We start from the raw sequence: 6092 nt of genomic DNA, 5'->3' as shown, positions 1-6092 counted from the left end.
CTATTTAATTATCTACAAGTGCTGAAGACCTAAAAGGCCTCCAAACTGTTCACCAGGTTCACTGGGTCCTTTTGTAACTATCACAAGCAAAGAGAAGCAGAAGCAAGTTACTAGCTCTCTGGTGAACCCGGATAATGCCAAACCTTGTGCTGCACCATAAATTATAATGGCATCCTAACAACTGCAGGGAATCTTGACATGAGAGAGGAGCCACCTGTCTTAGTATTCTGGCTGTTGTCCTTCTTGTGGTTGTTCCCTGCATACACTTCTGGGCTACCTCTCAGCCCTACATTTTGCAGCTCAACAACAGAAACAAAAATTCACTATTTCCCTAATAATGAAGTGAAATCCTTCTAGAAAAATGTAACTAGCTGCATTCTCTAAAGAGCAACAAAAGTGGACGCAGTGGGTTAACACTCTGAAAACAGGAAATACCCCTAACCAACTCTCGACGTCATCACATAACCTAGATTTCAGTCAAGAATTTGGGTGTTGTTTTAGATAGTAAAATAGAACATGTGTTCATCATTAATCTTCTTGAACATTTGCTTGGCCAGAAACTGTCTCTGATCAACCTACTTATGTAAACAGGTCTATGCTTCGGACAGAAGTGGTAAGATGTTATTCCAAGTACATTGTAGGGAATCTCTCCTTAGCTCTAATGAGATACAGTTAATGAAAGACTCTGCATTGATGGCAGTACTCCAAAGACTTTCATGTTTTGTTTATATTTTGAAATTGAATTAAAATTTATCTTGGATTGAAGGGGAAAAATATTACCTCCAAAAACTCCACCATTTGTCCCTGGTCTATTTAAGGTCTAAGTATCATTTCTGCATCTGGCTTGCAAATAAATGGAAATTTTTTTTTTTTTTTCCTTTCATTACTGAATGGAATATGCTGCATTCATTGCAGCTGAACACCACAGAGAGGCTTCTATTCGTCATTTAATTTTTCACAGTTATAGGATTGTATGCAAAAATGAAGGAGAAAATGAGAATCATCAATCTTGGTTTATTCAAGGAAAGTAAATGTTGCATTTTATTTATCTTAGCCAATTCTAGGCACAATTGATGTATTTTGTTTACATTTGGTAGTGTGGTCATATAAACTTAAAAAAAAATGTTACTTGCAGAGTGTTGGTAAATTAAAATATGCAAATTCCTACAAGCTTTTCCTCCCCATTGTCATCTCTTCAGTCCATTTTGTTTCAGAACGGAGTGAGAACAAGCAAATGCCCATAGTGCTGTCAGTTCAGGGGCAGTGCATGAGTGGGGAGTGAGAATCTTTGGAAGCTGTAATTGCCACAGCTACTGACTGGCTGTGAAACATCATTGTCTCCATTTTTTCACTTATAAAATGTAAAATATATCTAAGAACAAGCCAAGAACTATATTCTTTTTTTACTGCTGGGGGGATTTGTGCTTCTCAATTGGAAAGAGTTAGTGCTTTAATAAGTTCAAGTTTAATCTAAGGCTTTTAAGTGTCTGATGGAAATCATGTCCAAATTCAAGGAGCCCCAAGACTGCAATAAACTCAGTCATTAGAAATATTTATCATTGAATTAGGGCACTGAAGAGAATTAGTCTCAACTGTGTCAATTTCAGAACACAGTATTTGAATTGCATTACATATTTTGGCACTGTCATGAAATGCTTCCAAAGATCTTACAGATATGGAACTCTTGAGATACATATCTATATATTTAATCTTGAATTCAGTTTAACATTGAAAATTGTTTTAAGAATTTCATACAAAGTTCTGCATGCGTTATCTGGGAAAATAATACAGAAAAGACTGTGTTGATAGACACATAGAGTAATAAGGAAAGGATGAAAGCTGAAGTGAACATAGAGGAAAATCGAACGTCTTGGGCAGTGAGAACAGAAATAGCTAGTAAGGAGAGTTTAGTAACTTCAAAAAGATAACAGCTGCCATAAATGGCATGGTAGATGCTGCTACTTCTTCTCCCTCTTCATAATAGAAATTCAGTTGCATTTTGATTTTGGCACTGCTAAAGCCAGACTTGATGAGCTTGCAACCAATCAGAAATACTGAGAAACAAAATAAACTAAAATATGTCATGCACTTCTAAATGCAAAAGTATTAATACCAGTCCTCTCTGTCTGGAATTCTGCCCTACAGAACTGAACTGTAACAAGTTTTTAACATAGTGTTTTTAGCCCCAAGCATTTCTCAGCAACCCCTTCATTTAACACTGTTTCTCCGCCACAATGTTGTCATAACAATATTTGATTTAATGATATTATTCCACTGCATCTATAAATGATTGTGCTCCATAGTAATCTAGATTTCTTGTTTGGAATGGTCTGAAATTACAAAAATTCATCTTAGGTCGTTACATAAGCTTGTTTTGAAAGTGAAAAGAAATAAGAAGCAGATAGGTTGGCCGGTATAAAACAGATCAGTTAAAACAATTGTGATAGTGAGTATGTAAAGCTTCTGAAGTCATGCAATGATTACAACAAGAAGAAAAATGGGAGGAAATGTTTGTAGCTGAAGTCAACAAAATATGTTTTAAGTAACGTTCGTGGAATGTGATTGTCAGCTTTCATGGTGTTTATCTTAAGGTCACTGAGCAGAGGCAGAGGAGGACTGACTGGGAAGAGCTTATGTCATCATGGCTATCAACCTAGTATATCCCAGGGGGATCTGGAAATCCATCAGAAGACTAACATACTTCCAATGAAACTCTCCTATGGTGCTCTACCTGGATTTTGGATGCATTTACTCAGATAAATCCTCACCTGGTAAATTTAATTTTCTGAGTCACAGCTCCAGAGCACATTTACTATTTAATGGCCTTGAGGACAGAAATGTCAAAGGTATCAGCAACAGCTTTTTCCTTTTCTTTTTTTCTTTTTCTTTCTTTTTCTTTTTCTTTTTCTTTTTCTTTTTCTTTTTCTTTTTCTTTTTCTTTTTCTTTTTCTTTTTCTTTTTCTTTTTCTTTTTCTTTTTCTTTTTCTTTTTCTTTTTCTTTTTCTTTTTCTTTTTCTTTTTCTTTTTCTTTTTCTTAAGAGAACTCAAAATCTGGATCACTTCAGGACTCCTCTTTACTACAGTAAGACAACATGATCTTCCAAGATTCAGTATTCCCAGACTTCAAATACATGTAGAAGTTTAAAAGGCAAGCAGAGCCAACCATCTTGAAGTCTGCAATAAAGATAATTTTGTTTAGATTCTGCCAAAATGTAACATTTAAATTGTGGGATTTCTTTTTATTGTCTCTTCCAAACCTTCAGATTTACTGTTTTTTCTTTCCTCTCTTAGTTCCATCCCTCCCCGGTTTCTATCCTAAAGAAAATCATGACTGTGAAAAGCTGCATCCATCCTTTTGCATCAAGGGAAGAGTGGAATTGTCATGAAAGGTGCAGTAAACAGTTTGCAGAAATGGATTAGAAGAATCTGGGATCCTTGGAAATGGGATCTTAGCTGTGAAGAATGAAACAATTGAAGGAGAAGGAGGCCTGGCAATGGCCTGTGAGTTTAAATAGCATCTTTCTCTGAAGTACCATACATTTTCCTCGTGCTCTGCTCTGCAGTGGATAAAATGTAGCCACCGTGATCTTTACATCAGGCTTACATCTGGAGAACATCAGGAGTCTTGCCAGTAACTCTGGATGTTACTGTTTAAATTAGTGAAGATCTGCAACATATTTGTTAAATTTCTATTTGTTCCTGAGTTATTTTTGAGGGATCCAAACCAGGAGGGCGTTTTGAGTAGTACTCAGTGTTCATAGTGGTCTGTGGGAAAGGAATTAGTTTCCTCTTTTATAATGTGAGTTAGCTGAACTTATTTCATGTTCATTCTGTATACTGTACTGGCAGAAAAAAATATAGCAACACTTGGTGCTGTGTTTCAGAGGGCCTATATCATTGTCTGTTTCTGAATGTCTTTTGAGCATCTCATATCTGATAATGCATCCTGCTTTTGCAAATGAGCCTGTCTCTACAGTGGACCTCATAGTGATGCACACTGAAATCCTGTCTCCTGCTGTTCCTGCTTAGGGGACATTCCCATGTTAGAATTTTGTTGTATGATGCTGTCTTGAGAAGCAGACAGCTATGTCTCCTCTGCTGGTAGTAGGCCCTCATCACATTTCCAGGACTCTGACTGTACTCAGAAGGAGCATCCAGCCTGTTCTCAAACTTTCTTAAGGTTGTGCTGAAGAAACACCACCTTGGAAAAGCTGCTTGGCTCTTTGTTCCATTGGTGTGAAATAAATGTAATTGTCTCATTCATCTTTGTGTGTGCAAAGACCATGGGAACACTTTCAACTCAGTCTTGTTCAGATACCGCACACAAAACCAGGGGAAATAACAATATTTGGGTCTTTCAAGAAATTCCAGAGTGACCAGAGATTTCTTTGGCAGACGTTCCCATTTTGTTTTTCCAGGCTGAGAAGCATGGAAGTGCCCTTTCCACCTCTTTTGACCTCCCTATCACTGCCAAATTCAAGGCTGATGACACTAGGACTCACAAAGCAAAAAATTGGTAGTGAGTGGAAAAACACTTCCAGCTGACCCAAAGGGGAACTGTGGCCTCTACCTGCTAGTGTCTTCCTCCATGTTTTTTACCTTCTTTCTTCAGGTTATGTGAGTCACTGCATTCTTCTGCCATTTACTTATCTTCTGTTTTCTCTGTGTGTGCAGCAAATCTCTGATGCTCGTGGGAATGTTCCAAGTTCAATAAAATTTTATTTTCTGAAGGTTATAAGATTCCTCGAACTCCAGACAAGATCTGGAGCCAGAGGGGGATCGGTTTGCATAAAATCAAAGCTCTGCCACGGGCAAGTGACACATATAGCCCATTAATTAAGTTTTCAACCTGAAAGTGTTATTTTCTATGTGGGAAAAAGACAGCTTAGCTGTCTGTAAACTGTTGTTGAAATTTTAGCTGGAATTATGCACGCACAGTCCTGGCTGGTGTAAGTAGAAAGGCTTTGCAGAGACATTCATTGTCCTGACCCACAGACAGAGTTCAAACAAACACTGATGGGAAAATTAAATTAGGAGTACAGGATATTGTCCTTCATTCCCTGCATTCAAGCTACTCAGATGGCAAAGTCTGAAATTTATATGGCATTTTAATTGGTCATGAACAAGGTTTGATCTGAACAGATTTCATACATGAATATTTAACATTCATACAACTTGCCAGAAGGACAACTCCGAATGTTGAAACTTTGCATTTATTTGCAAAACAAGGAAAGAAACAGGGGTGAATGATGAAACCTTAAGCAGTGTTTAACATGCTTCATGTGCTACCCTGTATGGTGCTATGGGAAGCATATGACTGCTTTTCTCATCATTAATTATTGTATCTGTGTCTTCCTGCACACATAAAGTTAAACTAGGTATGGCAAAAGGATACAGCACTATGAGCAAAATTTTTAGCCTATGAAGTTGAGCTGAAAAGTAGGGGAGAAAAAGTCATTCTGGGAAACTGACGCTGGAAATAAAATTAAAAATGAAAGCTAATCAAAGCATTTATTTTAACACAACTATCAATATTTTATTCAGTATTTGGTTTCAATTTACTGTACTCAAAAGCCATTCAAAACTGCAATTTCTTGCTAGTTCTCTATTATTTACAGCAAATAATTTTATTCAGTCTCAAAAATAATCCATAAAGGTATCACTAAAATGTTATCATTTTCCTTCACCAGACTTCTGTTAACACCTACCCTTCTTCAAAAATAACCAGATGTAAATACAGTGTCCATTACCAGCCCCAATCCCCAGCTCAGCCCATTACACCATTACATTTCTCCAAATCTGAGTTGAAAGTAATTAAACCTTATGTCAGTCTTCATCTCAGTTCTATAAAGACTTGTGTTGAAGGTTGAAGATGGAGCAACTACTGAAAATATGAAGCAAATTCCAATATAAAACCTTGTCCAGAGTTTTACATATACTGTAGTTTCTGTCAAATACTACATGCCTGTTGTTTTCCACTAAGAAGATCAAGAGTGAAATAGGTATTACTGGTCTCACAGACCACAGCAACAGAACAAACCTCTCAGGCATAGTTTACCCAAAATGTAGCAGCATCAAGCATTGCTCTGCTC

The sequence above is a fragment of the Cyrtonyx montezumae genome, unplaced genomic scaffold (genome assembly GCF_038088225.1).
Source record: "Cyrtonyx montezumae isolate F1298 unplaced genomic scaffold, pur_monq_1.0 scaffold_3, whole genome shotgun sequence".
Lineage (NCBI taxonomy): Eukaryota > Metazoa > Chordata > Aves > Galliformes > Odontophoridae > Cyrtonyx > Cyrtonyx montezumae.
The sequence above is the reverse complement of the archived record's forward strand: the minus strand, read 5'-3'. Positions refer to the sequence as shown.